Source organism: Lissotriton vulgaris, unplaced genomic scaffold, assembly GCF_964263255.1.
Source record: "Lissotriton vulgaris unplaced genomic scaffold, aLisVul1.2 SCAFFOLD_892, whole genome shotgun sequence".
Lineage (NCBI taxonomy): Eukaryota > Metazoa > Chordata > Amphibia > Caudata > Salamandridae > Lissotriton > Lissotriton vulgaris.
The window spans coordinates 737,979-749,431 of NW_028254288.1; the positions used below are offsets into that span (position 1 = coordinate 737,979).

Genomic DNA, 11,453 nt, shown 5'->3' on the forward strand with positions numbered 1-11,453 from the left:
ACCCTGCTGCGGATTCCCTTGGGAACTACTTTGGGGGCCTTTTTGGAACCCTTTCTGTTTTCCCCCTTTGTCCCCCCCACTCTTCTGCTGGGGACCCTGCCCACTCTTGGCGGAATCTCCCACGGGACCCTTGTGGACCCTGGTGCTGAGCCAGCGGTCCGCCTCCTCAGCAAGCTTCCTCGGGTTGGACAGCTTGCTATCGATCAGATGTTGGCGTAACTCAGGAAAACAGTGATCAGACAAGTGCTCCCATGCAATTAAATCAAAGAGACCTTGAAAATCATTCACTTTGTTACCTTTCACCCAACCATCCAGTGCTCTGCAAAAGTAAGTCACATACTCCACATACGTATTCCCAGGCCGCTTAGTACACCCCCTAAACTTCTGTCTATACATTTCAGGGGTAAGCCCGTACCTGCTCAACAAAGCTTCTTTCATGTGGGTATAGGACCTCTGATTCTCGACGGGCAAATCTAGCAAGGTATCTCTCCCTTCGCTAAGGAACCTTCCCCACAACCCCGCTCCCCAATCCTTCTCAGGGACCCGGTGGGAGGACATGGCTACCTCATATGCCCTAAACCATTGTCCTATGTCATCCCCCTTAAAGAACTCCTTGACTACGTCCTTCGGGATATGCACTCTTGACTCTACCTGCACTGGCGATGTGCTGCCACCAGAGGGAGGACGATCCAAGCCTCTTTCCTTGAGACTTATCTCCCTCATTTTCACCTCATAATCCATCTGGTGCTTTCGCTCTTCCAGCGCCATTCTTTTCGTTTCAAGCTCCAGCTGGATTTTCAATTCTGCCAACTTTCTTTCGTGATTCCGGGTTTCCTTCCTGTCCGCCAGCTCCTCTGGCGACAGGCCTTTACCCACGCTGTGCTCGCTGTCTTGTCGCTCGAGATCGATCAGATCCCCAAGGGCATTCTGCTCCTCCGTTGCATTCTGCTCAGCGAGGTCGTCTTGCTCTTCCGGGGTCTTTCTTGATTCCACCCAGGCTTTCAGGGCCTTGTAGAACTCCGGTTTGTTTCTGCAACCAGCGTGCGGAACCTTTAGTTTCCTACAAAAAAACTTCAGCTCCAGCTTTGAGTACTTGTCTAGCTTTGCGGCGTCCCATTCTATCTCCAAAACCTCGGAGGTCGTGGACTCCGCTCCATCCAGGCTCTTTGTGCCCGGCATGGTTTCTGCACTCGGAATCTTCTTTTCAAAAAGCAAAGTCTGTGGTTTAGTAACTGTACCGTAATCCTTGTGTAGCGGTCAGAAGCTCAGGTATAACTATCGCAAGTGTAAATTCGAAAATCCTCACCGCTGCGTCCAATGTAGGAAGGGGGAGTCTCTAGTTGGCGCAGTGCAAGCACTAGCGACAAGCAGGGACTCTCTCTTCCTCGTCAGGGCTGAGGGTTACCTTCCAGACAACCTCTGCTTACCCTCTAGGTAGTGTGGCTTAAGCAGTCTTAGGCTAATCTTTGGGGCACATAGGGTTAAACACTTGCAATAGTACACCTTCACAACCAACCCACCACACAACGAGACCAGACTGTATTCTTGTAAAAATATATCTCTTTATATAAACTTTACGTAGGCTTGTGAATACAGGCAATAACTTTACGGATACGGTTGCAGGATATCAGCTTTAGATTACCACAGTTCTTATCGTAGTTCTTGTGAGGCCCGTAGGCCGGTGTTAAACAAAGTTCTTTGTGGAGCCAGCGGCTTCCAGGGGATCTGTCCCACGTCGCGTTGCCTTCCCGGTGTCGCTGATCGTTGCGGCTCTTCGGCCGAGCAGGTCACTGGTCGTCCGGGGCAGCGGTGCTCTGTGGCGGCACGGTCCTCTTCTCGTCGTCTGCTCCGACCTTGGAGTCGGCGGCTGTGTGGCGGTGACAAGTGGCAGTACGGTCCCCAAGTGCAGGACGTACCCAGCCAAATGTCGGTGCAGCTGTGGGCTCACAGCTGGGCTGTCGGACAGGCTACCGACCGTGTGGATTCTCGTAGGGCAATAGTCTGTCCTTGCAGGTGAGGGACGGCTCGCTATGCAGTCGCCTCGGTAGCTCGGACCAGACGGGTCCTCCTTCGCTTTGCTCTCGGGCTCCCAGCGCAGGTGTGGTCACGATGTTCGGGCCAGCGGCGGCTGGTCCTTACTGTGCTTCCGCTGTAGCTTTGGGCCCCGGTCACGGTGGTCGGGAGGGAGTGGATGCCTTAGAGGAGCTTCCTCTTTGTCGGTACTGCGGCGATGATCAGCACCCGCAGTCGCTTTCTTCCAAGGGGGGTTTAGCGTCCACTGGTCCTGGGACGCTGGTCAGGGGGCAAGTTCAGCTTCCAAGCCCTTGGAGATCTCTTTGCAGAGTTTGGCACAAAGTAGCACAAAAGTCGTTTCGTCGTTTTGTCTTCCTCTCCTTCAGCAGCAAGGCACCAGACACAAGCAAGAGTCAGCACCCTTCTTTGTCTTCTCGCGGTCCTTCTCGTAGGGCAGAGTCGTTCTGTGGCCCAAACCGGATCTAACTTTCAAGGAGCAGGGCTCCATCTTTTATAGGCCAATTCTTTTGTTCTCGCAGGCCAGGGGGGCCTTTGCATAGCCACTCTCAGTTCTGGAGTACCTCGGCGGGTGTACTCCGGCTTCTGCTTTCAGTGTGAGGGGCAGGCGCATCAGACGCCCCACAGGAGGTGGAGCCAGCATTGTCCGGACAGGAGTGGCCAGAGTACCTTGTTGATGGGGGCTTCGCCCTTCCTGGGCCAGGTGCCGGCAGAGTCATCCGCCGCTCCCCAGGAGGGTGGAGCCAGCATTGTGGTGGCCGAGCACAGTGACAGTTCGAGTCAAGAGGCACTCCTACCTCCCACTAAGGTGTAATCTGCGCATTCACCACCTGTCATCCCTCCAGCCCTGTCACTCACACATCCCAGACAGTCGGATACACATACTGGCAGAGGCAACTGAAATGGTTAGGCAAGCAAATGCTAACTTTCTAAAAGTAGCATTTGCAAACCCAGGATAACGAAATAAACTTGACTACAAGAAATATCTCATCACCCTGAGTTCAGGCATACTAAACATGACTCACTACCATGCTCCTTGAGCCTGCGGGGATTATAGGGTATAATAATCCTCGCAGCTCAGTCTGGCCTAATGGAGCAGGTAGCCTTCAGTAGTGAAATACGGTCTTCGTTGTAAGTCACTACCAGGACATGCCACGCACATCAGGGCTTGTCCTACCTCGCACCTACAATGCACCCTGCCCGCAGGCCTACCATAGGGGTGACTAAGATGTAGTCAAGGGAAGGGTCGGGGCTGGCAAGTGGGGACACTTGCCCAGCTAACGTGACAGTACGAGACCGCACGCGGGTTCTGCGGTCGCAGTTCCCAGACACAAGTTTACGGCTGCTCGGGTGGGTGGCGCAACCAGCGCTGCAAGCCCACCAGCAGTATCGGCATCTACACGCCCCGGCACTCTCTCGTGCGCTTTACTGGGGACTAACAGTAAATCCAATGCACCAATCATGGATACCAATCGTATGTACAGTTTACAATAGGGAGCACTTGCACTGCGGCACGGATCAGCCGTGGCGCAGTGCCCTGAGTATCGGAAAACCAGCAAAACATCGGAGGCACATCAGCAAAAAGTGGAAGGGAGACTCACGCCAAGGTGCCAGGTCTAACAATGAGGTCAGAGGTAAAAGCACAATACAAGTTACTCAATTAGCATACGATAAGTTGCACAATATACAGTAATTCCCTAGGGGCCTCACAAACCATATACTAAAATAGTGGTAAAAGAACCATGTATGGAATAGAAAGTAGGCCTAGGGCCTAGGGGATCGCTGGGGCTACACTAAACAACCAAAGGTTAGGAAGTAGGAGGCCCACTAGAGACGTGTGCAGTGTCTTATCACAGTCGCGAGTTACCATTGACTTATAATGGGAAACGAAGAAGTTACAAAGTTACTGTTTAAGGGCACTTCCGGATAGACTACGACAAAACCCCTTTAGGCTAGGACACTTCGAGAGTCAAGACCCACGGGAGCACCGGAGTACTCGTGTTACCTCACCCACGGAAGCCGGGTGCATAGGTGCCTTTTGATGTCGGGTTTCATCGATGTTTTCTATGGAGATCTGCAAAGAAGTGCTGCAGGCGCCCAGAGGAAAAGTGTCCGGTGGATCCAAGGGTGGATTGAAGATCTGAAGAACCTGAAAGCAGAAGAGACAGATTCTGGTCACTAACCAGTGACCAGGAATGTACCAGGAAGGAACCAATGCAATGTCGCGATGATCTCAGGTGAAGAAGGTGAGCTTGTCTCTTCAGCTACGAGGTCCAGGAGGCATCGACAATGACCACGGGCTGGATTCGAGCTGTCCCACGAAGGATCAAGTTGACTGCGGTGTCGGTAGCCGGATAGGACCCAACAAGCCTTGGCAAACGCAACCCACACAGGATGTCGAGATTGGCTCTGTCGCAGACCAGCAAGGTCTGTGGCGCTTCTCCTTTGGAAGGAAGCTGGAGCAAGCCTGGAGCATCCAGGAAAGCAAGTTTGTATCAAAGAAAGGTCTTCAGGGGGCTTCAGGAGGAACCGGGAAGACGCGTCAAGCACAAATGCAAAAGTGGGGCCCACGGGATACTCGCGGAGTGTGGGGGGCCTGTGCTTCGGTGCAAAGGGTGCTTGGGCTGGGGCTTCTCGTACCCCAATGTACAACTGTGAGGGTACCTCGGGAGTCGAGCAATTAGCAAATTGCAGGATGTCCAGGGTGTCCGGTCCCATGTCTCATGTCCGCCATGGGTCTCAGCTTTGCTGTGGATGTGGATCGGAGTCAGAGAAGTCTGGAAGTCCAGTTCCTGTTTCGCAGATTCTTCAGGATCCGGCGGGAGCCTTGAAAATGCATACCGCCAAAGTTGCTGATGGTGCCTGTTGCACAGGGTGGTCACTCCTTGACCACAAGGGAGATATTTTCCATCTTCCAGTCGAAATGGAATGTCGAAGGTCCAGGATAGGTCTTGTGAAGATTTGTCCAGGGTAATCTAAAATCCTGGGAACACAGCTCCTATACTTATACTAAGGTTAGGGGCTGGACTACCATAGTAGGTCTCTACTATGGGTAGACTTGAGAAGGGGGTGGTTACACTCCTTTCCCTTTGTCCAGTTTCACGCCCCAGCAACTGACTTGATCCGGGCTATGCATGGAGCACCTTGTGTGCCCCAGGCAGTGTCTGGAAAGCATTCACTGAATACAGCCCTCCCTGCACCAAAACACAAAAGCCTGTCTGGGGAGGTGCTGGCTCCTCCCTGGACAGGAAACCCATTGTCCATGCCTCCCCTGCCGGAGTTTCGTCCAGCAGCAGGAGGTCAGACTTGTGTCTTTGGCAGCAGCATCCATTTTGTGATGCTGAGGCTCTGTTTAACTTTAACCGGCTAAACCAGTAACTATATGTCTTCTCCCTCTAGAAGGGTGGAATGCTACCCCCGCTGCCAGGACTGGCGGGGGAGGTAGTATTCCAAAGTTTTTGACACCTTACACGACATGTTTTGATTAAGCCAAACCAAAGTTAGCATTAACCGCAAGGATTATAATGCACTTAAGAGTATATGGCAGGGTTCTTCAAATTGTGGGGCGCGCCCCCCTGGGGGGCGCGACACCATCCCAGGGGTGGCGCGCGCTCCACTCCGATCTTCCCTTTGTGCCCGTTCCTTTGTCTGGGTGATTCTCCCAGGAGGGGGCCAATTCATGGAGTCGACAGCTTCGGCTGCAGTGCAGGCAAGGAGTCTCCTCTGCTAAAAACGAAAGCAAACAAACAGACACGCTTTCAGCTTTATCAGAGGAGACCCCTTGCCTCCCACTGCAACTGAAGCTGTCGACTCTGTGAATTGGCCCCCTCCTGGGAGAGTTAGCTCTTCCCAGAAGGGAGAGAAGGTTTCCGGAGAGGGTTTGAGGCACGGCGGGGTGGGGTCTGGCCCAGGGCCCCAGCCTTTCAACGGGGGTGGGAGTGAGGGGGAGGGGGGTGCGGGAGTCCTTCAGTTATTTTGGGAAGGGAGGGAGAGGTTGCAATCCGGGTTTGGGCCATGAATCGGAACTGTGGGCTCTGGTCTGCGGTCATCAACTCATGAGGATCTTTGTGTGGGGCACCGAAGTGTCTGTGTTCAGGGATGTTGGTCTGCAGATTCGAATTTGAATCATCAAATGTGTGAGGGATGTCGGGTGGAGCCGGCCACCAGACGTCCGTTATGTTGCCATGTGGGTGAATAGATGTATGGGTGGAGTGGTGGATGCATGGGTGGAGTGATGGGTGGAATGGTGGATGTGTGGGTGACATGGTGGATGTATGGGTGGGGGGGTGGTTGGAAGAGTGAGGGGGTGGATGGATGGGTGAAGGGGTGGATGGATGGTGGGAGAGAGGATGGATGCACGAGTGGAGGGATGGATGGGAGTGGATGGATGTGTGTATGGTTGGAAGGGTAGATGGATGGGTGGAGGGATGGATGGGGCAGTGAAATGGTGGATGGATCGATGGGGGGGTGGATGGTGGGCGAGTCGGTGGGTGGATGGATGAGAGAGGTGATGGATGGATTGATGTATTGATGGGTGAAGGGGGAAATGAATGGATGGATGGATGAGTGAAGGGGTGGATGTGGGGATGGATGGGTGATTGAGGAGGGTGGATGGACGGGGGAATGGATGGAGGAGTGAAGGGGTGGGTGAGAGGTCAATCGATAGATGGATGAGTGGATGGATGAGTGGGTGGATGGGTGAAGGGTGGATGGAGGGATGGGTGGCTGGGTGAGGGGGGAATGGAGAGAGAGGGAGAGGATGGATGGATGAGTGAGGACATGGATTAATGATTGGCAGAGTGGATGGGCAGGTGTGTGCATGGATGGGTGAGGAGAGGAGCATGGAGATGGATGGGTCAAAGAGTGCATGCATGAGTGGGGGGAGGGTGGAGAGCGGGAGGGATGGATGGGTTCATGGATGAGTGGGGGGTTGAGTGAATGGACGGATGAGTGACTGGGTGGACGGATGAGTGACTGGGTGGATGGATGAGTGGGTGGGGGGATGGCTGGATGGGTGAGAGGGTGGGTGGTTGGATGGATGAATGAGTGGATGGATGGGTGGAGGAGTGGATGGGTGGGTGGAAGTGTGGATGGATGAATGGAGGAGTGGATGGATGAGTGGAAGTGTGGATGGATGAATGGAGGAGTGGATGGATGAGTGGGAGGATAGCTTGGGTGAAGGGGTGAGTGGTTGGATGGATGAGTGGGTGGATGGATGGGTGGAAGAGTAGATGGATTGGTGAGGGGATGGGTTGGGTGGATGGATGGATGGATGGATGGGTGAGGGGTGGATGGAGGGATGGATGGGTGAGATGATGGATGGAGGGATGGATGGTGGATGTGTTTGCACGTGGTTGAGGGGGTTTGGATGTGGATGGGGCACAGATGGAGGGACGGAATGAATGGTGGGGGAGTTGGTGGATGACAAGGTGTACATGATGGATGGGGAGGGTTGTGATGACTTCCTTTGCCTTGGAGGATTGTGTTTTGAGCTGTGTGGTATGCCTCTGTCGTTTCGCCACACCCACGCACAGGCCTGCAGTTTGCTAGGCACTCTTGTTGTGTTGAGCATTGTTTGCCGGATATGGCCCGTGGTGTCCGCGTTGCAGTCGATCATGTGGTGTGCCGGATTCCCGAGGTTTCGGTCGGGTGGTGGGGGGGCCCAACATCTGGGGGAATTCAGCTAGGGGGGGATCAACCTGGAAAAGTTTGAATACCTCTGGTATATGGTATGGCTATATCATAGAACAGCTATAAGGAGATGGTTCCGAAAGCTGCAGAGGGGCTCAGCTCTTACTAGGGCACCCTCTCTCATAAAACCAAGCACTCTGCCTCCAGGATTGTCGAGGCTTACCATAGGAATGACCTATAGGTGTATATGTGTCTATATATAAGGTAGACATAGGTATACTATATCTAAGTAAGGGGTTATTACACCACCTTACCGAGGCTGTGTGAACAGACCTGTGGTGTCAGTTTGGAGGGCCAGCCAGGGGTGGCATAATACATGCTGCAGCCACTGGTAGGCCTTGGATGCACCTATGCGCTGGGTACCTATGGCACTCTATACAGGGGCTCACAAAGGTGACCCAATACCCAATCTGGTGTGTACCTAAAGTACATGGAGTCCATTGTACAGTAAGAGCAGATAGCCTGGGGCCCTGAATAGCAGGATCCCAGGCCAACTAAGTCGAAAACCAGCAAAACACTAGGCAAAAAGTTGGGGTAACCATATAGTCAGATATCCACCTTCCTACAATGACAGCACTCTCACTCATGCCTGGAGTCAAGCTCACAAAGAAGATCCTAACATGGTAGGACCATACTTCCTTGTTAAGAAGGGGTTCATTTATCAGGTCTGCAGGACTCCCACTTCACGAAATGAACAACTACTAGTTCCCCTTTCATTCAGAAAACAAGCCATGCACATGGCACATTGTCAGGTTGGGGGTGGTCACTATGGGCAAGAACATACACTGCTGTATTTACTAGAAAAGTTCTATTGGCCTGGTGTTTATAGGGAAGTTGCTAGATTTTGTGCATCTTGTCCCCGATGTCAGCTAGTTAACCCGTCTAGGGATAAGAAAGCCCCTTTAAAACCCTTGCCCATAATCGATGTCCCCTTCAAACAGGTAGGCATGGACCTGGTCGTCCACATTTACCCACCTCCTGGGGGCATAGATACATACTTGCGATTGTCGACAATGCCACCTGATACCCCAAAGCAATACCACTAACAAACATGACTACCGCTGTAGTAGCCCAAGCAATGGTCTCTTTTTTTTCAAGGGTTGGATTTCCCTCGGAAATTACAGGTGATTACACCACCTTACCAAGGATGTGTGCAAACCAGAGGTGGCACAATACATGCTGCAGCCCCTGGTAGGCCTAGGGTGCGCCTATGCCCTGGGTACCTAGGGTACACTATACACGGGCTCACAAGGGTGACCATGTAACCAATCTGGTATGTACCTAAAAGTACGTGGAGTCCATTTTATAGAGAAAGCAGATAAACTGGGGCCCTGAATAGCAGGGTCCCAGGCCAACTTAGTCGAAAACCAGCAAAACACCAGGCAAAAAGTGAGGGTAACCATATAGTCAGGTATCCACCTTCCTACACTCAGCATGCACATTATTAGTAGATAAAAAGCCAAAAGTGGTTGAATGTTGAGTGTAGGAACATTTTCTAAAGCAGGTATTCTGTCCAATTATCAGTACACACTTTAAACAGTAAACATAAGAAGAAAGCTAATTAAAAAGTGTTCCAGTGCTACCTTAATGATCCTGGACTAATAATGAAAGTTGAAAAAAAAAAGTTTTGAAAGGCCAAGTTAGCAAACATCGACCAAGCCAGTAAGTCTCACCTATGCAATAGATATTAGCTTTGCCAATGTCTTTTAGCCATATTGCACAGCATCATGGATAAAAGTAAAGTTAGAAAAAGTGCTATGAGATGGGCAGAGCTGACGCCATGTCATATTGTTTTTTTTGGGTGGGGTGGGCAAGCAAAAACAGGGGAAGGGTTAAGGTTGCAGGCAAACAACGACATTGTGAAGGGATAGGGGACATCAATACATAGAAGGAGTGGGTGGGAGAGGGAAGAAGGAAAAAAGAGAGGAGGTGGGAGCGTGAAGAATCAAGATAAAGTAGGTGTTGGGGAAGTAAAAAATAGTATGTCAATCACAGAGAGAGCAGAGGATTGACACTAATCAAGAGGAAGCAATCCGTTCTTGGCCCATGCTCCACAGAAAGAAAGGAAGTGACACGTAAAACATGCTAGTCAATTAGGAGGCAGAAAAAAAGTGTGGCACTGAAGCCAACTAACGGTCAGCAATAGGGCGGCTCAAGACCAATTGTTGTAAACAATAACCCAGACAGAAAGACCTAAAAATGAATAGAGACTATTTTCTCTAAAGTTCTAGTTAAGAATCAAGTCTGGTCCTTTGAGAAATGTAAAATGTGTAACATGTCTGGATTTGTCTCTGGGAGAGGTGGCAACCCTAGTCACACGTGACATGGGGCCCATGTCAGCCCTGCACCTAGTACTGAGATGGTTGAGACACTCTCCAAGGGCAGTTTAAGGAGGGATGCTGAGACGCTCACCTGTTCCTGTACCACAAGGCTCTCCTGGCTGTGATAGTGGCTCTTCGGATGGATCAGTCGTGGTTACTGCAGGGACTTTGAGCTGGGTGTCTGGCAGTCTCACTCATCATCAGATTTCTAATTCTGTCTGTCTCTTTCTGTCACTGGCTGTCTCTAATCCAGAGTGTCACAGACTCTTTCTGAAGTTCAGTGGCTTCCCCTCTGTCTCAGACTGTCTCTGCCTCTCAGGATCAGGCTGGTGCACACTCCCTGCAGTCCTGTGTCTCAAACTCTCTCTCAGACTGTCTCTACCTCTCAGGATCAGGCTGGTGCACACTCCCTGCAGTCCTGTGTGTCTCAGGCTCTCTCTCACATACTGTCTCTGCCTCTCAGGATCAGGCTGGTGCACACTCCCTGCAGTCCTGTGTGTCTCAGACTCTCTCTCACAGACTGTCTCTACCTCTCAGGATCAGGCTGGTGCACACTCCCTGCAGTCCTGTGTGTCTCAGGCTCTCTCTCACATACTGTCTCTGCCTCTCAGAATCAGGCTGGTGCACACTCCCTGCAGTCCTGTGTGTCTCAGACTCTCTCTCACAGACTGTCTCTACCTCTCAGGATCAGGCTGGTGCACACTCCCTGCAGTCCTGTGTGTCTCAGGCTCTCTCTCACATACTGTCTCTGCCTCTCAGAATCAGGCTGGTGCACACTCCCTGCAGTCCTGTGTGTCTCTGAGAGTGCTTCTGATTGAGTCCAGTGCTGTGTGTCTCAGATTGCCTCTGAGTGTCTCTTAGAGACTGACTCAGATTGCCTCTAGCTCTAGCAGACTGATGTACAGCCTCTGGCTGATTCTGCGTTTCTCTGGGTGCCTCTCCCAGACTGTCTCCACCTCTCCCAGTCCTGTGTCTCTGATCTCCACTCACTCTAACCCTGTGTGCCTCAGACTGTCTCTGAGTTTCTCTAGGTGTCTCTCCCAGTCCTGTGTCTCTGATCTCCACTCACTCTAACCCTGCAGGTCCCAGACCCCGCTCTCACTCCCAGGGACTGTCTTTTCCTCTCTGCCTGTCTCTCTCTCTCTTCCTGGCGCCCAGAGGCAGCAAGTAGGCACTTGTGGGCGGGGTTAAACTAGGGGCGGGGTAAACTACGCCCCACCCCTACCTGCTCCTGTAGGACACACGTGGCTGTGACCCCGCCGGGCCGCCGTAGAGCTCTACGTACAGCGCAGTCCACGCCTCTGCGTGCCAAGCCTCTCTTTGAGACAGCACGCCCGCCTCTTTCTGAGTGTGACCAATAGTGGCGCTCCGTACACTAACACAAACAGACAATTCCCGCCGCGTGCGCAT

At 52.2% G+C, this 11,453-nt stretch overlaps 1 protein-coding gene across 1 annotated transcript in view; it reads right to left on the reverse strand.

The window, feature by feature from the left end:
- Positions 1–11,242, reverse strand: part of LOC147659591 (mitochondrial 2-oxodicarboxylate carrier-like) — a gene marked incomplete at its 3' end in the record, with an annotated part of 710,830 nt that extends 699,588 nt beyond the window's left edge. The window contains exon 1 of the mRNA XM_086951622.1: positions 10,135–11,242. The remainder of the gene's footprint in view (positions 1–10,134) is intronic.
- Positions 11,243–11,453: the final 211 nt, after the last annotated feature.